General features: G+C 36.4%; 1 long non-coding RNA gene across 5 annotated transcripts in view; it reads left to right on the forward strand.

Annotated features, from left to right (window-relative positions):
• Window positions 1-22,690, forward strand: part of LOC309648075 — a 314,368-nt gene that overhangs the window by 232,257 nt on the left and 59,421 nt on the right. For 4 of the 5 annotated variants that reach the window (XR_014256456.1, XR_014256457.1, XR_014256458.1 and 1 more), the window contains exon 3: window positions 43-7,555. The exons of the other annotated variant lie outside the window; for it this stretch is intronic. This is a non-coding gene — a long non-coding RNA (uncharacterized lncRNA). Of the gene's footprint in view, window positions 1-42; window positions 7,556-22,690 lie in introns of those variants that run through there. 5 annotated transcript variants of the gene reach the window in all.

Below are 22,690 nucleotides of genomic sequence, written 5' to 3' on the forward strand. Positions count from 1 at the left end.
AAAGACTGTGCTGGGGCTGCCTAGTTGTCTTTGTTTCAACAGGTGTATCTTGTGCCAGTGACATTAGTAACAGCTGAAAAGAATTCATCTCCTTGGTTGACGAAGCAGAGGATGGTCACCAGAACTGACCTGTAAGTCTGAATAAGCATCCCTAGAGTTCTTAGAGTTTTTAACAAAGTGAGCATCCTGAGGAGAGAAGAAAGGGATAGAGGCATTTAATTTGAAAATTAAAAGGAATGTGACATTATTTTGTATTCTAGTCTGATGATAAGAAATGTGTATAGACACATATAACAAACATGTATGTACTGAAACATATGTACTGAAAAGTACTTGATATAATACAGTATCAACAATTGCGTACAAAAAAAATCTAAATAAGGAGCACAGATATGGATTAGAGGGCGTATTTTAACCGTCGGCAGTCAGTATAGGAAATATTCCTGAAGTTACATTCTGAACTAGATGTTGAAGAGGATGAAGCTTATGAATCTTTAAAGTAAAAGAGGGCAGTGGTATAAAGTTAAATTCTAGGCTACCAAGCACCCCCCCAAAAAAAATCCAGGAGAATTTCCTTTTTTGATTGCAGAACAAATGATCCTCTGCGGTTTTTCCCTTCTTTTTGATCTCCCACTCTTACTATGGTGATTAAGGTGTCCTTTCGGCAACGTTATGCTTATGGCAGACCCGAAAGCATGGAAGGCAAGAAAAGTCAAACTTGAGAATAGCAAGTGTAGTAGAGCAGTTGAAGTGAAATATTTTTATGGAAGTAAAATTGTGGTTAGCAAAATCGTAGTTCCAAGGATGAAGAACCTTGAGTGATGGACTTACTAATTAAGATTTTATAAAATAAGGAATAGGCAGCCACTATGAATACTTGGGCTGAAGCATAAATATTGTACAAATATTCTCAAAGTTTGGTTAGTATGGGAAAAGTTAAATGATGAGGAGAATTCCTAACAGGCCATTGTAGTAATCCACACATGAGATAGTTTAGGCCCAAGAGCTAGGAAGTGGCAAAATTGGGGAGTGGGGGTGTGGTGGGTCAATGATGTTGATGGAAAAGTGAATCTCAAAGTTATTACAAAGAAAGCATTAGCAGAATTTGTAACTGTAGGTCAAAATAGAACTAAAGAAAAAAAAGGAAGAAAGAAAAAAGTCATGATACCAAGGTTATAAGCCTTGAAACACTGAAGGGGTTGTTGATAATTATGGGAAAATTTGTAAAGACAGCTCTTGGAGGGAGATGGACTTGTTTTTCAATATGTTTCAGGAGTTGTGGCATTTAAATTAAAATGTTCGATGGACAGTGGTATATAGAGAACTAGAAAGAAGGTAAGTGTATTTGTAAATGGGTGTATGGTAGCCCAAACTTGGTAATATCTGAAGCCATAAGACTCATCTAGAACCTTCAGAAGGTGAGTGTCAAAGGAGTGAAAAATTTAGAATTTAACCTTGGGAAATGCCCAGAATTATAGGAAATGAACTAGTGATGGATGCATCAGTGAGTGCTGGAAGGAATTGTTTAACCTCCAAAGACTCACATAATCCACAATGCCATGAATTCACCTCTAAAAATCTACAAAAGTAGACCTCCAGTCTGCCGTTAGGAACCTAAAGACACATCGTTTCATTTAAGCAAAAGCAAGAGAGAGAGAGAGAGAGTGGAGAAATAATAACTTTGATAGTTTACATTTTATGACATTGCAGATTGTACAGGGCTTGCCTAGACGGTATCTTTATTTCTGCAACAACTCACTGAAATGACTGTTATTGTCCGCCGTGTGCTGATGAGAAACTGAAAGAAGGGCTAATTGTATAAATTTCTTTAAAAATGAAAACAGAGTGGGGGAAAAAATGAATTTGGACAAGGAAGTCATTTGAGAGACATTGAGTTTTTCAAATTTTCGTGATTGGAAAAAATTATTTCCACATAGGCCTTTTAAAGATGGGAACTTCTGCTCTTTTAAAAATCCTTGCTGATGGTGGAAAACTTTCTTTAGTTTGTCATGGAACAATCTCTCATAATGCAGCAGAGTAATAAGCAAATCAAGGCATCCACTCCATTCAAAGTGGTGAATAAACTGTCTTAATGTTTTATTAAAAATAAATGTATCTGTTTAGTTAGAGATATTTCATTTTGATACGACTTCCTATTTCTATGCCTTCTATTCTTGAGGAATGTCTCTGTTTTTCCACAAACTACTGATTTTAACTATAGATAGGGACTGTTTATAGAAAATGCCAGAGAGAAAATGTATAAGTATAATAGGGAAAATACAACTACCCTCATTTATTGTGGATTCAAAGAAGCACATGCAACCCTTAACCTCTCCTCTTCCTTCTAAACTCTCCTTAACATTGTCTTCAATTCATTGTACTTCTCTTTCCCACTTTGTAGTATTTTTCTGTTCCCTTTCTCTCCTTCCCTCCCTCTCTCTCTCTCTCTCTCACTCATTTAAACCTTCCTCAGGGTGGATGTTTTCTTACCATGGTCTACTCAATCTACAAGGAATGGCTACTCAGACAATCACCCCAGTATGTAACCACAAGCAGCCTTCAAAGTTGGAAGATGGGATGTGAGCTGAGAGAGGCTTACTTTCTAAGTTAAACACAGCTTTTTACAAACCTAACAATTAAAAATATTTTCCCTGTTATATGCACTGACATATTTAAATATGTGCATATTCACCTATTTCTATTGTGGTATATTTAATCTAAGCTTCAAAATATATTTGTGGACTTCTATACAGTCATACTATTCACTACTAGCCTGCCCCAAAATTATCTGTAATCTTTGTAAATTCTTAAAATCTGCCTTTTTCTTGGTGTCCTCTATGTTTTCCATTAGTTAAGTGACTCTTGAAAACTACTGCTAACATTGGGAATATAAAATACTCCCATATATCCTCTATGCAGATTGGCCAGTGTTTATTTTTTATACCCCAAAAGCTCTAGATCCATGGATCACAAACTGTGCACCGAGGCACCCCTGGGCACTACAGACAACTCACAGGTGCACTGCAGGATATTTTGAATTTTTGAGAGAAACACAGCGACATCTGTTGGGCATGACCTGAACTACCACTGTTAAATTGTTGGGACTTGTTTTCTAGCCTACACCAATCATGAAAAAAACAATTCCAACACTAAGGGCCCCATAAACTGAGAAAGTTTGGCAATCTCTGCTCTAGGCATTAAGATTTCTTTTGTATTAAATTAGGATTACAATTATTTTTGTACACAGTTGATCAAAACAACTTAAATACATTACCCAAATTTTTATAGTTATTAAACAAAAAAGTACATTTTTATCAAAACCCATCTGTTAATGAGATGCATGGGACATTTTCCCCCCAATTTTTCATGTGTCTATATATGAATTTTACTGACTTTACTGAATCAATTTTTATTTATATTTTTGTTTTGTTGTAAGCCCTGAGAAAACTTGTTTACATAAGTAAATAGATGGAAATAGGAGATTTATTATAGCAGTGTCCTTATGCTTTTAACTCCTTTTGAGTTATATACCAAATATGTAAGCAAGGAATTGGAAAACTACCATACTTGTAGAAAAATTTGTTGTCTAGACCTGTATTGACCAGTAGGCATTAGCCACATGGCTATTTAAATTTCAATTAATTAAAATTAAATGCAATTTAAATTTCAGTTCCTCAGTTGTACTAACTATATTTCACGTGCTCAAAAGCCATGTAACTAGTGGCTACTGTATTAGACAGTGCAGATGTCTAGACCAGCAGTGTCCTATAGAACATTTCCATCATTGCAGAAATTTCTGCGGGATAGTGCTGGTCCAGACATTTAAGCCATCCTCTTTCTCAACACTTACACCAATATTTTAAATAATTTCTGTTTTTGGTACCCCAGAGGTTTTTCCACCCCAGGGTAAATGCACCATAGATATTTATTTTAATATACATGTTTTCATACTAATGTATTTTTATTAATTTGTCTCCTTTTTAATGCATATCAAATGTTTATTATGTATCAATACCTGTGTATACATTATACACATCACATTTAATCTTAAATGAAATCCTTATCTTAAAAATCAAAGCACAATATTACTTCAGTTGACTTACAATATTATATTAGTTTCAGGTGTACAATATAGTGATCAATATTTTTATAGATTACACACCATAAAAAGTTATTGTAATATTATTGGCTGTGTTTCCTGTGCTATACATTACATCCTTGTGACTTATTTATTTTATAACTGGTAGTTTGTACCTCTTAATCCCCTTCACCTATTTCTCCCATCCTGCAACCCCACCCCCACTCGGGCAACCACTAGTTTGTTCTCTGTATCTGTTAGTCTGTCATATTTGTTCGTTTGTTATGTTTTGTAGATTCCACATTAAGTGAAAATATACCGTATGTGTCTTTCTCTGCCTGACTTATTTCACTTAGCATAATACCCTCCAAGTCCATCCATGTTGTTACAAATGGCAAAATGTCATTCTTTTTATGGCTGAATAATATTCCTTTGTGTATATATACCACATCTTCTTTGTCAGTGCACACTTGGGTTGTTTCCATATCTTTGCTTTTGTGAATAATGCTGCAATGAACATTAGCTGCATATATCTTTTTGAATTATTGTTTTTGTTTTCTTCAGATAAAGTACTCAGGAGTGGAATTGCTGGATCATATGGAACTTCTATTTTTAATTTTTTCAGGAACCTCCGTACTGTTTTCCACGGTGGCTGTACCAGTTTACATTCCCACCAACAGTACACAAAGGTTCCTTTTTCTCCACATCCTCACCAACACTTGTCATTTCTTGCCTTTTTGATGATAGCCATTCTGACAGGTGTGAGGTGATATCTCATGGTTTTGATTTACATTTCCCTGATGATTAGCAATGTTGAACATCTTCTTATGTCTGTTGGTCATGGCCATCTGTATGTCTTCTTTGGAAAAATGCTTATTCGGTTTCTCTGCCCTTATTTAATTAGATTTTTTTATATTGAGTCATAAGACTACTTTATATGTTTTGCACATTAACCCATTATCAGACATATCATTTAAAAATAAATATCTTCTCCCATTTGGTAAGCTGCCTTTTCATTTTGTTGTTGGTTTCCTTCACTGTGCAAAAGTTCTTAAGTTTGCTTAGGTCTCATTTGTTTATTTTTTTGTTTTCCTTGACTGTGGAGACATATGCAAAAACATATTGCTAAGACCTATGTCAAAGAGCATACTGCCTATGTCTTGTAGGAGTTTTATGCTTTCAGGTCTTACATTTAAGCCTTTAATCCATTTTGAGTTTATTTTTGTATATAGTGTGAAGAAATGGTCTAGTTTCATTCTATTACATGCCCAGTTTTTCCCAGCACCACTTACTAAAGAGACTGTCTTTTCCCCCATTGTATAATCTTGCCTCCTTTGTCATAGATTAATTGACCATAAGTGTGTGGGTTTATTTCTGGGCCCTCTATTCTGTTCCATTGACCTAAATGTCTGTTTTTGTGCCAGTACCATACTGTAGTATAGTTTGAAGTCAGGAAGCGTGCTACCTCCAACTTTGTTCTTTCTTAAGATCGTTCGGCTATTTGGGGTCTTTTGTTGTTCCATATGAATTTTAGGATTATTGTCCTAGTTATGTGAAAAATGCCATGAGTATTTTGATAGGGATTGCTTTGGCTAGTATGGACATTTTAACTTTATTAATTCTTCCAATCCATGAACATGGGCTATCTTTGCATAACTTTCTTTCATCTTCAATTTCTTTCATCAGTGTCATCAGAGTACAGGTCTTTCACCTCCTTGGTTAAATTTATTCCTAAGTAATCTTTTTGATGCAGTTGTAAATGGGATTATTTTTTTGATTTCTGTTTTTGGTAATTCATTATTAGTGTATAGAAATGCAACCATTTTCTGTATATTGATTCTGTATCCTGCAACTTTACTGAATTCATTTATTAGTTCTAACAGTCTTTTTGTGGAATCTTTTGGGTTTTCTATGTATAGTGTCATGTCATCTGCAAATAGAGACAGTGTTACTTTTCCCTTCCAGTTTCCATGCCTTTTATTTCTTTCTCTTGTCTGATCGCTGTAGCTAGGACTTCCAATACTATGTTGAATAAAAGTGATGAGAGTGAACATTTCTGTCTTGTTCCTGATCTTAGAGGAAAAGCTTTTATCTTTTCTTCACTGAAAGAAAAGCTTTTTTCTTTTCTTCACTCACTCAAACTGTGAGTTTGTCATAAATGGCCATTATCATGTTGAGGTATGTTCCCTCTGTACCTACTTAGTTAAGTTTATCATGAATGGATGTTGAATTTTATCAAAAGCTTTTCTGCATCTATTGAGATGATCATGTGGTTTTTATCCTCATTTTGTTCATGTGGTGTATCATGTTGATTGATTTGCAAATATTCAACTATCCTTGCACCCCTGGAATAAATCTCACTTGATCATTGTGGGAAGAAGTCAGGGCTTCTCCTGGGGAGAGTTGGAACCTGCCACCTTGGAGGGGACAGGGTGGAGCCAGAGGGGCAAGAGCCAGAGTTTGGTGTGGGCCAGGGCTTCTCCCAGGTCATGAGTGATAGGCCTTTTTTATTCAATGTTATGTTTTTAAAATTCAGTCATTGATTTATGTAGCTTTTGGTCATTTGTTTTACTGTTGGATATTTCGTAGTATGAATATGCTTTATCAACTTTCACATGCATGGATAGTTTTTTCCAGTTTCTTTGTCATTAAAACCAGTGCTGCTCTGAAATTCTCGTTTGTGTCTCCTATGGTTCAGGTGCAAATTTCTCTAGAATTTATACACAGGAGTATAATTCCCGAATCATAGGATATTTCCATCTTCAATTTTACTGGATAATGTCAAATTGTTTTCCAAAGTGGCTATACTAAGGCACACTCCCATTAGCAATTCTCACTTCTTCATGTATTATATCAAATTAGGTTTAGCTGTGATTGATGAAAACAAACAAATATGAATAATAGTGGATTAAACAAACAAAAGTTTATTTCTCTTCATGTAGATAAGGTTCAGAGATAAGCACTTCAGTGCAGTGTGGTGGCTCCAGGATCATTAGGGTTCACTCTCCCAACTTGTTGCGCCACCATTCTCAACCTGTGGTTCTCACCTCATGGTACAAGGGGACTGCTTGATCTCTTGCCAGCACGTTTGAATTCAAGCCCTCAGAGAAGGAAGAGGGGGAAAACTTCATGCCTCCCATCCCTGTCATTTATAAAAACATCTCCTCTAATTTGGGCCATCTATATCTTATACCCTATTAGCCAGACCTTAATCCTATAGTCACACCAAGCTACAGGAGTGACTAGAAAATGAGGTCTATGATAATTTATTATAGCAGCACAAAATAAATAAGACAAACATGGATTCAGGGGCACTTATTTTATTCTATAGGTTATAATCCAGTACTATCATTATTTATTTATTTATTAACATCTTTATTGGAGTATAACTGCTTTACAATGGTGTGTTAGTTTCTGCTTTATAACAAAGTGAATCAGATATACATATACATATATCCCCATATCTCCTCCCTCTTGCATCTCCCTCCCACCCTCCCCATCCCACCCCTCTAGGTGGTCACAGAGCACCGAGCTGATCTCCCTGTGCTATGAGGCTGCTTCCCACTAGCTACCTATTTTACATTTGGTAGTGTATATATGTCCATGCCACTCTCTCACTTCATCCCAGCTTGCCCTTCCCCCTCCCCGTTTCCTCAAGTCCATTATGTACATCTGCGACTTTATTCCTGTCCTGCCCCTAGGTTCTTCAGAACTTTTTTTTTTTTAGATTACATATATATGTGTTAGCATACAGTATTTGTTTATCTCTTTCTGACTTACTTCACTCTGTATGACAGACCTAGGTCCATCCACCTCACTACAAATAACTCAATTTCATTTCTTTTCATGGCTGAGTAATATTCCATTGTATATATGTGCCATATCTTCTTTATCCAATCATCTGTCAATGGACACTTAGGTTGCTTCCATGTCCTGGCTATTGTAAATAGAGCCACAATCAACATTGTGGTACATGACTCTTTTTGAATTATGGTTTTCTCAGGGTATATGCCCAGTAGTGGGATGCTGGGTCATATGGTAGTTCTATTTTTAGTTTTGTAAGGAACCTCCATACTGTTTTCCATAGTGGCTTTATCAATTTACATTCCCACTAACAGTGCAATAGGGTTCCCTTTTCTCCACACCCTCTCCAGCATTTATTGTTTGTAGATTTTTTTAAATTTATTTTATTATTATTATTATTTTTGGCTGTGTTGGGTCTTTGTTGCTGCACACAGGCTTTCTCTAGGTTCAGCGAGCAGGGGCTATGCTTCGTTGTAGTGCACGGGCTACTCATTGTGGTGTCTTCTCTTGTAGAGCACAGGCTCTAGGCACGCGGGCTTCAGTGGTTGTGGCACTCAGGCTCAGTGGTTGTGGCTCACGGGCTCTAGAGCGCAGGCTCAGTAGTTGTGGCGCACAGACTTAGTTGCTCCATGGCATGTGGGATCTTCCTGGACCAGGGCTCGAACCTGTGTCCCCTGCATTGGCAGGCGGATTCTTAACCACTGCACCACCGGGGAAGCCCTATTGTTTCTAGATTTTTTGATGATGGTCATTCTGACTGGTGTGAGGTGATTCCTCATTGTTAGTTTTGATTTGCATTTCTCTAATGATTAGTGATGTTGAGCATCCTTTCATATGTTTGTTGGCAATCTGTATATCTTCTTTAGAGAAATTTCTATTTATGTCTTCTGCCCATTTTTGGATGGGTTGTTTGTTTTTTTATATTGAGCTGCATGAGCTGCTTGTAAATCTTGGAGATTAATCCTTTGTCAGTTGCTTCATTTGCAAATATTTTCTCCCATTCTGAGGGTTGTCTTTTCATCTTGTTTATGGTTTCCTTTGCTGTGAAAAAGCTTTTAAGTTTCATTAGGTCCCATTTGTTTATTTTTGTTTTTATTTCCATTTCTCTAGGAAGTGGGTCAAAAAGGATCTTGCTGGGATTTATGTCATGGAGTGTTGTGCCTATGGTTTCCTCTAAGAATTTAATAGTGTCTGGCCTTACATTTAGGTCTTTAATCCATTTTGAGTTTATTTTTGTGTATGGTGTTAGGGAGTGTTCTAATTTCATTCTTTTGCATGTAGCTGTCCAGTTTTCCCATCACCACTTCTTGAAGAGACTGTCTTTCCTCCATTGTATATTCTTGCCTCCTTTATCAAAAATAAGGTGACCATACATGTGTGGGTTTATCTCTGGTCTTTCTATCCTGTTCCATTGATCTATATTTCTGTTTTTGTGACAGTACCGTACTATCTGGATTACTGTAGCTTTCTAGTACAGTCTATAAAGTCTGGGAGCCTGATTCCTCCAGCTCCGTTTTTCTTTCTCAGGATTGCTTTGGCTATTAGGGGTCTTTTGTGTTTCCATACAAATTGTGAAATTTTTTGTTCTAGTTCTGAGAAAAATGCCATTGGTAGTTTGATAGGGATTGTGTTGAATCTGTAGATTGCTTTGGGTAACATAGTCATTTTCACAATGTTGGTTCTTCCAATCCAAGATCATGGTATATCTCTCCATCTGTTTGTATCATCTTTAATTTCTTTCATCAGTGTCTTATAATTTTCTGCATACAGTTCTTTTGTCTCCTTAGGTAGGTTTATTCCTAGGTATTTTATTCTTTTTGTTGCAATGGTAAATGGGAGTGTTTTCTTAGTTTCTCTTTCAGATTTTTCATCGTTAGTGTATAGGAATGAGACAAATTTCTGTGCATTTATTTTTTATCCTGCTACTTTACCAAATCCATTGATTAGCTCTAGTAGTTTTCTGGTAGCATCTTTAGGATTCTGTTTGTATAGTATCATGTCATCTGCAAACAGTGACAGTTTTACTTCTTCTTTTCCGATTTGGATTCCTTTTATTTCTTTTTCTTCTCTGATTGCTATGGCTACAACTTCCAAAACTATGTTGAATAATAGTGGTGAGAGTGGGCAGCGTTGTCTTGTTCCTGATCTTAGTGGAAATGGTTTCAGTTTTTCACCATTGAGAACGATGTTGGCTGTGGGTTTGACATATATGGCCTTTATTATGTTGAGGTAAGATCCCTCTCTGCCTACTTTCTAGAGAGTTTTATCCTAAATGGGTATTGAATTTTGTCGAAAGCTTTTTCTGCATCGATTGAGGTGATCATATGGTTTTTCTCCTTCAATTTGTTAGTATGGTTTATTACATTGATTGGCGTATACTGAAGACTCCTTGCATTCCTGGGATAAACCCCACTTGATCATGGTGTATGATCCTTCTAATGTGCTGTTGGATTCTGTTTGCTAGTATTTTGTTGAGGATTTTTGCATCTATGTTCATCAGAGATATTGACCTGTAGTTTTCTTTCTTTGTGACATCTTTGTCTGGTTTTGGTATCAAGATGATGGTGGCCTCATAGAATGAGTTTGGGAGTGTTCCTCCCTCTGCTCTATTTTGAAGAGTTTGAGAAGGATAGGTGTTAGCTCTTCTCTAAATGTTTGCTAGAATTCGCCTGTGAAGCCATCTGGTGTGGGCTTTTGTGTGTTGGAAGATTTTTAATCACAGTTTCAATATCAGTGCTTGTGACTGGTCTGTTTATATTTTCTATTTCTTCCTGTTTCAGTCTTGGAAGGTTGTGCTTTTCTAAGAATTTGTCCATTTCTTCCAGGTTGTCCATTTTATTGGCATATAGTTGCTTGTAATAATCTCTCATGGTCCTTTGTGTTTCTGCACTGTCAGTTGTTACTTCTTTTTCATTTCCAATTTTATTGATTTGAGTCTTCTCCCTTTTTTTCTTATGAGTCTGGCTAATGGTTTATCAATTTTGTTTATCTTCTCAAAGAACCAGCTTTTAGTTTTATTGATCTTTGCTATTGTTTCCTTCATTTCTTTTTCATTAATTTCTGATCTGATCTTTATGATTTCTTTCCTTCTGCTAATTGTGGGGGTTTTTATGTTCTTCTTTCTCTAATTGCTTTAAGTGTAAGGTTAGGTTGTTTATTTGAGATGTTTCTTGTTTCTTGAGGTAGGATTGTATTGCTATAAACTTCCCTCTTAGAACTGCTTTTGCTGCATCCCATAGGTTTAGGGTCATCGTGTTTTCATTGTCATTTGTTTCTAGGTATTTTTTGATTTCCTCTTTGATTTCTTCAGTGATCTCTTGGTTATTGAGTTGTGTATTGTTTAGCCTCCATGTGTTTGTATATTTTATAGATTTTTTCCTGTAATTGATACCTAATCTCATAAAGTTGTGGTCAGAAAAGATACTTGATACAATTTCAGTTTTCTTAAACTTACCAAGGCTTGATTTGTGTCCCAAGATATGATCTATCCTGGAGAATATCCCATGAGCACTGGAGAAGAAAGTGTATTCTGTTGTTTTTGGATGGAATATCCTATAAATATCAATTAAGTCTATCTTGTTTAATGTATCATTTAAAGCTTGTGTTTCCTTATTTATTTTCATTTTGGATGATCTGTCCATTGGTGAAAGTGGGGAGTTAAAGTCCCCTACTATGATTATGTTACTGTTGATTTCCCCTTTTATGGCTGTTAGTATTTGCCTTATGTACTGAGGTGCTCCTATGTTGCGTGCATAAATATTTACAATTGTTATATCTTCTTCTTGGATTGATCCCTTGATCATTATGTAGTGTCTTCCTTTGTCTCTTGTAATAGTCTTTAATTTAAAGTCTATTTTGTCTGTTATGAGAATTGCTACTCCAGCTTTCTTTTGATTTCCATTTGCATGGAATATCTTTTTCCATCCCCTCACTTTCAGTCTATATGTGTCCCTAGGTCTGAAGTGGGTCTCTTGTACACAGCATATATACAGGTGTTGTTTTTATATCCATTCAGCCAATCTATGTCTTTTTGTTGGAGCATTTAATCCATTCACGTTTACGGACATTATCGATATGTGTGTTCCTATTACCATTTTCTTAATTGTTTTGGGTTTGTTATTGTAGGTCTTCTCTTTCTCTTGTGTTTCCTGCCTAGAGAAGTTCCTTTAGGATTTGTTGTAAAGCTTGTTTGGTGATGCTGAATTCTCTTAGCTTTTGCTTGTCTGTAAAGGTTTTAATTTCTCTGTCAAAACTGAATGAGATCCTCACTGGGTACAGTAATCTTGGTGGTACATTTTTCTCTTTCATCACTTTAAATATGTCCTGCTGCTCCCTTCTGGCTTGCAGAGTTTCTCCTGAAAGATCAGCTGTTAACCTATGGAGATTCCCTTGTATGTTATTTGTTGCTTTTCCCTTGCTGCTTTTAATATTTGTTCTTTGTATTTAATTTTTGATAGTTTGATTAATATGTGTCTTGGCATGTTTATCCTTGGATTTATCCTGTATGGGACTCTCTGTGCTTCCTGGACTTGACTGACTATTTCCTTTCCCATATTAGGGAAGTTTTCAACTATAATCTTCAAATATTTTCTCAGTCCCTTTCTTTTCTCTTCTTCTTCTGGGACCCCTATAAATCAAATGTTGGTGTGTTTAATATTGTCCCAGAGGTCTCTGAGACTGTCCTCGATTCTTTTCATTCTTTTTATTTATTTTGCTCTGCAGTAGTTATTTCCACTATTTTATCTTCCAGGTCACTAATCCGTTTTTCTTCCTCAGTTATTCTGCTATTGATTCCTTCTAGAGAATTTTAAATTTCATTTATTGTGTTGTTCATCATTGTTTGTTTGCTCTTTAGTTCTTCTGGGTCCTTGTTAAATGTTTCTTATATTTTCTCCATTCTATTTCCAAGATTTTGGATATCTTTACTATCATTTCTCTGAATTCTTTTTCAGGTCCACTGCCTATTTCATCTTCATTTGTTTGGTCTGGTGGGTTTTTACGTTGCTCCTTCATCTGCTGTGTGTTTCTCTGTCTTCTCTTTCTGCTTAACTTACTGTGTTTGGGGTCTCCTTTTCGCAGGCTGCAGGTTCATAGTTCCCATTGTTTTTGGTGTCTGCCCCCAGTGGCTAAGGTTGGTTCAGTGGGTTGTGTAGGCTTCCTTGTGGAGGGGACTGTTGCCTGTGTTCTGGTGGATAAGGCTGCATCTTGTCTTTCTTGTGGGCAGGACCGCTTCCGGTGATGTTTTTTGGGGTGCCTGTGACCTTATTGTGATGTTAGGCAGCCTCTCTGCTAATGGTTGGGGTTGTGTTCCTGTCTTGGTAGTTGTTTGGCATAGGGTGTCCAGCACTGTAGCTTGCTGGTCGTTGAGTGGAGCTGGGTCTTAGCGTTGAGATAGAGATCTCTGGGAGAGCTTTTGCCATTTGATATTACGTGGAGCCAGGAGGTCTCTGGTGTACCAATGTCCTGAACTCGGCTCTCACACCTCAGAGGCACAGGCCTGAAACCCGGTCCGGGCTCCAAGACCCTGTCAGCCACTCGGCTTTTGGGAAGTCTGAGGTCTTCTGCCAGCGTTCAGTAGGTGTTCTGTAGGAGTTGTTCCACATGTAGATGTATTTCTGACATGTCTGTAGGGAGGAAGGTGATCTCCACGTCTTACTTCTCCGCCATTTTGAAGGTCTCTCCATTATTATTTTGATATATAAATTTTCCCATATTGTCAAGCAGGAGCCTTTTAAATATTCCTGTATCTTTGATATGTTCCCACTATTCTATGAACATTTCTTTACTTGCTGGAGCAAAATGTTCCAGGCTTATCTTGTACTTCCCTACTCCAGTCTAATATTAGCCTTGTGCCCATGGATCCTAATTACTTTCAGTGGACAGTATAATTTGGAAACCAAGATCTGTACACTAAGTGTGTTCATTGATACTGGTCTATCATTGCGCCTAGGCTCTCTCAACTGATAGAGCTAGGAAGTATTGGGTTGGCCAAAAAGTGCCTTCGGTTTTTAAGTAAAAATAAAGGACACATTTTTCATTTTCACCAAGAACTTTATTGAACAATGTATTCACCACTTTGTTCCACTACCTTCTGCCATTTTTTAGGCAACTTCATAATTCCATCGTCCCAAAACTTTTTATCTTTTTAAGCAAAGAGCTGTTCCAGGTGCCTTTTACAGTCTTCCAGGGAATTGAAATTTTTTCCATTAAGAGAATTTTGTAAAGACCAAAATAAATGGGAATTCGAAGGTGCAATATCTGGTGAATACAGCAGATAAATCAGAACTTCCCAACCAAGCTGTAACAGTTTTTGCCTGGTCATCAAAGAAACATGCAGTCTTGCGGTATCCTGATGGAAAATTATGTGTTTTCTGTTGGCTGATTCTGGACCCTTTTCATCGAGTGCTGCTTTCAGTTGGTCTAATTGGGAACAGTACTTGTTAAAATTAATCGTTTGGTTTTCCAGAAGGAGCTCATAATAAAGGAGTCCCTTCCAATCCCACCATATATACAATATCACCTTCTTTGGTTGAAGACCAGCCTTTGGTGTGGTTGGTGGTGGTGCATTTTGCTTGCCCCATGATCTCTTCCATTCCACATTATTGTACAGCATCCACTTTTCATCACCTGTCACAATATGTTTTAATTATGTTTTCATTACGCTTCAGTAGAGAATCATATGTGGAAATACGGTCAAGAAGGTTTTTTTGCCTTACTTATGTGGAGCCCAAACATCAAAGTGATGAACATAACCAAGCTGGTGCAAATGATTTTCAATGCTTGATTCGGATATTTTGAGTATGTCGGCTGTCTCCTATGTGGTATAACGTTGATTGTTCTCAATTAATATCTCGATTGATCGCTATCAACTTCAACTGGTCTACCTGACCGTGGAGCATTGTCCAGCAGGAAATCTCCAGCATGAAATTTAGCAAATCACTTTTGACATGTTCAATCAGTCACAGCACCTTCTCCATATACTGCACAAATCTTTCTTTGCATTTCAGTTGTGTTTTTACCTTTCTTGAAATAATAAAGCATAATATGCCAAAAATGTTGCTTTTTTTCTTCCATCTTCAATATTAAAATGGCTACACAAAAATTCACCAATTTTGATAAGTCTTTCTTAAAATGCACGCTGATATGACAGCTGTCACATACAATCTAACAAAATTTTTTCAAATGAAGTTAAAGAGAACTAAGTGCTACTAGCGCCATCTTACAGAAAAAAATGAACGAAACTTTTGGTCAATCCAATATATCTTAATATTTCTAAAACACATATATTTTATATACATATATGTATATACCTATATCTATATTTATTTTTCTAACTATCAAAAATGTATTTATCCTGATATCTTTAATTCCAATTTAATACTATATGGTATATTTTAGTCTTCCACCTTTCCATATTTGTAGCTCCCTTCTTTAACAGTGAGAAATCTGGCTTGTGTTATCCTCATTATGTTTACTTATTTGCTCTAGCCTAGAATTCACAGAAGTTAGTTTCAAATTGCTAACTCATTGCAAAAAGAAAGCCCACTAACTGGAATTTAATATTTTATAGCTCTTTTTTTAAGCTAAAATTCACATACAGTGAAATGTGCATGTCTTATGTATACAATTTGATAAGTTTTTTTCCACTTGATAAATTTCACTTTTAGATTTATTTCTATAAATCAATCCGTCTGTCTGCCTATCTATCTACCTTTCTATCTATCTGTCTTCCAGAACTTATAATTGTTATCTGTAGAGAGGTTTGCCTGATATCATTTATTCCACTACTGCCTGAAGTAGAGACCTAATTTTATCATTTTATACAGCAGTGTTGATTTAGACATACCTGTATCTAATATATCCCTTTTTTGATTGTTCATCTGTTTTTACTTGCCATTTCCTATTGCACCATATACTTTCTTTCTGGGATCATTTTATTTTCTTCTTGAGGTATAGCCCTGTGAGTGTCAGCTTATAAGCCCTCAATTTTTGTCTGAAATCTCTTCATTTTAGCTTCATCCTTTAAAGGTAATTTCCTCAATACAATTTTGGGTTACAAATTATTTTCTCTGAGTAATCTAAACATATTCTGTCCCTGGTTTCTAGTTTCCATAGTTGCAGTTGAAAAGTCAGATATCTGTTGATTATTTCATCGTAAATTGTCATTCTCTTTGTTTGCTCTTAAGACCTTCTCTTCAAATTTGGTGCCTTGCAGATTCGCTCTGGTGAGGTAAAATGTATGTGTGGATTTCTTTATATTTATTCTTCTCAGGATCACTGTACTTCCTTATTCTAAAGATTTGTGTATTTCACCATTCCTGGAAAATTCTCAGTAATTATCTGTTTGACTACCTTTCTTATCTTATTTATTATCACACTTAAAACTGTGAATTGATGGTTATTAGGCCTTCTTATTCTCCTCCACATATCATAATTTCTTTTTCATATTTTCCATCTCTGTGTCTCTCTATACTTTATTCTGGCTAATTTCTTTAGTTTTATCTTCTAGTTCACTAATTCTCCCTTTATCTGTGTCAAATCTGATGGTTTACTTGTTCATTGCATTTTAAATTTTAATTATTTTTTTCCATAAGCAATCTAGTTGAATCTTCAAAAACTCTGGTCATAGTTTGTATTCTCTTGTATCTGGCTTATATTTCTATTCCCTCCTTTATTTCTTTACAAATATTATATATATTTATTTTATATTCTGAATTATGTAATTTCAGTATTTGAAATACAGTGTTTGTTCGTCAGATTTCTCTCTTTGTTATTTATGTTGCCTCTTGCTCAAAGTATCTTGTTTCCTCATGGGTTTTGTAATTTTTCTTTTTCTTTTCCATAATGAGATAATGTAAACTGGGACTTTGAGCAAATTCTATGAGGCCAGGGTTGAGGATACATTTTCCTAGAATGGATATGCATTTTTTCCTGCTGGGTGCCTGGAAAGACCTATCAACCAAGAATTACTTTAACTGATCAGTTTGGTTATTTTTCACCCCATATAGATAGTGTGATTTCAATCCCCATACCGACGTGACAACTAACCTGTGGTTATAATTAGGGTGCTCATACATTCTGGTTTGCCCAAAACAGTCCCAGTTAAAATGTCCTTTGTCTTGATGTAATTATTAAAAATACTTTCTTCTACTCCCAGAAGATTCCCTGTTTGGATTATAAATTATATGTCACTCTATTAAGAATACTAAGAGGAGAGAATTTTTACCCCTTCCAACCATAGCCAAGGCGAAACAGAGGTTTTATTATTTCTCCTTTGCAGAGAAGAATTTCTAGTTCACTCTTTCACTGAAGGTGTATCTCCCAGAATCCTGATTTTACACGTTGGGGTTTCCATTCCAACTTCTCAGATAAAAAGCTCTAGGTTTCTGGGGATTGGCAGATGCCCTCAGGGCAGCCGCTGGCTTTAGCATGTTTACCTCTTTGGATTCATGCTTTTGCTTAGTTCTTTGCTTCTAAGGATGTTTCTTACTTTATTGTGAGTGTTTCTTACTTTATTGTGAGCTCAGCTATATATTTAAAAAGATGTTGTAAATCTTTTATCCAGAATATTTAGTTGTTTGGTTGCAGGACATTTTTTTTCCCCTAGAACAAAATCCCTGGGCTCATCATAAATACTGACTTAACTGCATGTGGTATTGGAAGAGCCAATTTTTCTAGTGTTGAGGTAGCCCAGAAGTTTCAAAGAGCAGGTTTCCTATTTGAGAGCTCTAACTTGTCCCACTCTGTTGAAAATAGGAGGACATTTTACTTGAAGGAAAAAAATGTCCATAAAAAATTTATCTCTTAATGTTTTATATTCTACAGATACGCACTGAGAGCATAAAATCACTTTTGTTTTTCTAACAAAGGAAACAGACAAGTTCTAGCATGGAAGATAGAAGATAATATTATTTGCATCTTATAGATGAAGAAAATGAGACAAAGAGAGGCAAAGTAACTTATCCATGGCCCACTATTAGTAAGTGATGGAGCTGATATTGGAAGCCACAGTTAGTCTGTCTGTAATACTTATGACCTTAGCCACTACCTCTTATGCTCCTTTGCACAATCATGCTTTCTTCTATCTCATCATCATAAAATGAATGCTCATGGGGGAAAGTACTGCTACATTGATACCTATTATAGCTTCCTTGTATTTTGGGAGCTGAAAAATATCCAAACTCCACTCGAGATATAAAGGATACAAAAGGATAGGAAAAAAGAAAAAGAATGCCAGTCTTGTTATAGATTATAAGTACTATGGGGAAATACCAACCTTTTAAACCTAAATCATAAATGCTTCCCATATCTTCATCCCTTTTCTTATTCTGTTCTATCTCCCTGGAAGGCTCTTTTCTGTTTGTTATGTGAACATTTCTTGCTTATCTTTTGAATGCAACTCAAATATTATCTCCATTAAAAAAAAATCTCCCATGAATCCCATCCTCCCCACAGCCTTGGTCAGACAGAATTAATGATTCATTCATCTGTGCTATCATAGTATTTTTACATACCTTTATAATAACACTTATTAACTGTATTATGCTGAACCATATTTTTTTGTTTTATTTATTTATTCATTCATTCATTCATTCATTTTTGTCTGCATTGGGTCTTCACTGCTGCGCATGGGCTTCCTCTAGTTGCAGCGAGCAGGGGCTACTCTTCGTTGTGTGTGGTGTGCGGGCTTCTCATTGTGGTCGCTTCTTTTGTTGCGGAGCATGGGCTCTGTGTGCGCGGGCTTCAGTAGTTGTGGCATGCAGGCTCAGTAGTCGTGGCTCGCAGGCTCAGTAGTTGTGGCGCATTGGCTTAGTTGCTCCACAGCATGTGTGATCTTCCCGGACCAGGGCTCAAACCCATGTCCCCTGCATTGGCAGGCAGATTCTTAACCATTGTGCCACTAGGGAAGTCCCTGAACCATATTAAATTATTATTTTCATAGGTCAAGAATGGTTGAATGTCAGCAAGATCATATGGTTCAACCTAATTTTTTTAGTGGGGTATATGTATATCCCACTAGACTTAGGGGTAGAAACCATGAGTTATTTACTTTTGTTTCTTTAATTTAGTGCCTGGGCATATGCTCAAAATATGACTGTTGGATTAAATAAGTGTCCATATGCCAGGCAATATTAAAAAAATATTAATCATTGACATCTACTGCATGGACATCAACTAGTCAGAACATATACTGGCCTTAAACAACTGCTAAAACTGCACCCATTCTATCAGCTGCATATCAGCCCAGCCTATACCAAGGATACATACAAGAATAAGACTTTTGGGTTGTAGTGAACCCCAAAATGGGGTTCTAGCCAACCATATTCAATGCTTAAACCTCCTCTCTATAACAGTGCCACGAAATATCACTTCAATTTGTGACAGGGAACTAAGAACTTTCTGTGGTCACCAGTTCAATCTTTGAGCACTTCTCATCCCTAGAAAATTCTTTCTTCATTAGACACTACAGTCTATCTTCCTTTAATTTCCATCCATAGAGCTTAATTATATCCTTAAAGGCTTATTCCTCTCCTAGATGACAGCTCTTCAGATATTTGAATACGGGCATCGTATCTGCCCTCAAGTTGTTTCTTCTAAAGGTAACGTATCCTTGGTTTCTTAAACCAGTTGCATTTTACATGGTTCATATTCCCCCATAATTGTAGGGTTTTTTTGGTTTGAGGGGGTTTGTTTGTTTGTTTGTTTGTTTGTTTTTACTATTTTTGTCTACCGATGATGTCCAGAACTGAGCCCTGCATTCTGAGTGGGATATGACCAGAACAGAAGAGAGCAGGACTATCCCATCCTTCAACCCCATTTAGGACAAAATTTGACAGCAGGATGCATATGACAGTGTAATACACAATGCATTTCCTGTGGTATAAAACAAAAGTAAAAGCCCAGTCCTAGGGACCCATACTATAGGAAGGACAGGATAGATAACCAAACTAGTCCTGTGGTTCTTAACCCTGGCTGTGCATCAGAAATGCCTGCAAAGGTTTATAAAAACAAAGATGCCTGACCTCCATTCCAGACCTACTGAATATAACAACCTAGATGTGGGACCTTTGAAAAGGATATAAGAGGCAGTATGTGGTCAAGAAGGCATCTCTGGAGCAAGACTGCCTAGATTGAAATCCAGACTCGTAATTTTGTAAATTGCTTAAATCTCTACTTTCTCAACTCTATAAAGGTATAATGACCTCAAAGGGCTGTTGTGAGGATTAAATGAGTTACTATAAGTAAAGAACATAGAACAGTTATTCCTACTGAGTATGTGCTAAGTGAATATTGTCTGTTGTTATGATCTAGGTGTATTTAAATCTCTGCTGCTGGTTTTCATGCACAGGCTGAGAAAGCACTGGTACAGGACATGGTCTGACATGATAGTCCTCTCTGTCAGGAGGGACAGATAGCAGATGATCCTTCTACCTTTCTCAAGCAAGAATTCTTAATTCCTAATTCTCTCCTTTCCCATCAGGTTATCACCATGGTGACCCCAAAGAGACTTCAGTTCTTAGGTAGTCATCAGGACACAACTGCTACTGAGACATCGCCTCTCCCTTCCCCCTGAATTCTCTGGATCAATGCTTCTCACACCTTTATATCTTATAAGCTACTTTAAAAAGTGGGAACATAGATTTGCCAAGCTTTCACATTACCAAGCAAGAGCATTCAAAAATTAAATCACATCTGCTATCATCATAAAAGAAAAAACATTGAAACACTAAAGAGTAGAAAGTTGTAGTATTAGGATAAATAATAAAGCTACCATAATTAAGTTAAATCTATGATCTCTCTGCCTGTGACTGTAGATTGTTTAATTGCATATTTTTGTTAGTTACAAATGGAGAAATTTTATCATTAGTAAACATCACTTTCTTTGACTGAATCCTCACTTGCAATCATAATTATAGCATATGCATAGAGAGACTCTAAAAATGGTAAACACTGCCTGAATTTTAAAAAAATGCTACTCTTGATTTACAGCTAAGTTTTGGCATATTTATGTTTCTGCTTTATAACAAAGTGAATCAGCTATACATATACATATATCCCCATATCCCCTCCCTCTTGGGCCTCCCTCCCACCCTCCCTATCCCACCCCTCTAGGTGGTCACAAAGCACCGAGCTGATCTCCCTGTGCTATGAGGCTGCTTCCCACTAGCGATCTATTTTACATTTCTTAGGGTATATATGTCCATGCCACTCTCTCACTTCATCCCAGCTCACCCTTCCCCCTCCCCGTGTCCTCAGGTCCATTCTCTATGTCTGCGTCTTTATTCCTGTCCTGCCCCTAGGTTCTTCAGAACCATTTTTTTTTTAGATTCCATATATATTTGTTAGCATATGGTATTTGTTTTTCTCTTTCTGACGTACTTCACTCTGTATGACAGACTCTAAGTTGGATTTGTTTTGATAGTCTATTTCAGTAGAAAATTTATGTAGCTGTACTTTTGAATGAAAAATAACATATATTTTCCTATACAATTTTCTCTCATTTTAGCTAATGAAAATTCTGCCGATTATGCAGTGGCAAAGTATCTGTCAGTAGTTAATGCTAATAGAGACACCAGAGCATTCTCTCCACTATTAATCTGTGGATAATGGAAGGCCCATTTCTTACGTACACACAGAAGAAAGAATAGAAAAAATACTGGCTATGACACCAAATGAATTGCCTTCCTCCTACACTACTGTGCCCTTGTAACCTAGGGCATGTAGAGCAGGCTGGCAACCATTGCATTACAGATTTAAAAGTGCTGGAATCTCTCAGTCCTATAGCAGGTTGCCTGATGGATTGGTGAGTAATGTACTTGAAGAGTGCATTACTGAGATCTAGACTAATGGCCACCTCTTGCCCATGGCCTTTATGGTAGATCATTCATTGTGCTGCCTCATCAGTTTCCTGCCAGTCTGTATCTGGCACGAGCACTGGCTGTTCCAAAGCTGATTAATCCCCTAGGAATGAGTCCACCTGCAGATCTCAGTGTGGATTACACAAAAGTGGGAATGTTCTAGTGCTATGGGGACAACACAACTTTTCTTTGAATTCAAGAATCCTCATTTTAGAAGATTAAATTAGTTCACCTATCAAGTATGTTACCACCTATGGCAAATCTTATAAAAAATGTAAGAAATTTCCAATAAAATAAATGCAGAGATTGGTAATTTCCAGGTTTTTAAGTTTTACAAGGATGAAAAAATCTTAGAAGGGATCTCTACAATGTAAAATTGCTAGCATATCAGTAATCTAAGGAGACATCACATCACAACATAACTTTACATTGCATTTTTATTTAGCTTTTCTCTTTCTCAGATGTTTTTATTGGTTCCACAATCTTTTAAAAAGGTGAAAGTCTGTAATTTCTACCTATAAAGTTATGTAGACTTTCCTCTGAAACGCTTATAATATTACCATAAAAAGTAATATTACTATAAGCAAAATGTCAATCACATTTCCATGTATCAGCAACAAAGCATTATAAAATGTAATTTTAGGAAAAAAATATCAATTTACAATAACAGAAATTACAGTCACCTAGGAATAAGTCTAACAAAATATTTAGAGAAACTTCAGGGAGAATATTATAAAACCTTACTGAAAAAAACAATTTTAATAAGATAATGCATAAATATACACCACGTTTGTGTATTAGAAAGGCTTAATATTGTAAAGATTTAAATTCTCCACAAATTAACCTATAAATTCAATGCAATTCAAATAAAAACCCAAAATATGAAAGTTGAGAAACATCATTGTAGCAGGTTTTAATACCTGTAAGCTTAGTGCTCCCTCATAATTTT

This window comes from Balaenoptera physalus (assembly GCF_965194825.1).
Source record: "Balaenoptera physalus genome assembly, chromosome: 19".
Classification (NCBI taxonomy): Eukaryota; Metazoa; Chordata; class Mammalia; order Artiodactyla; family Balaenopteridae; genus Balaenoptera; species Balaenoptera physalus.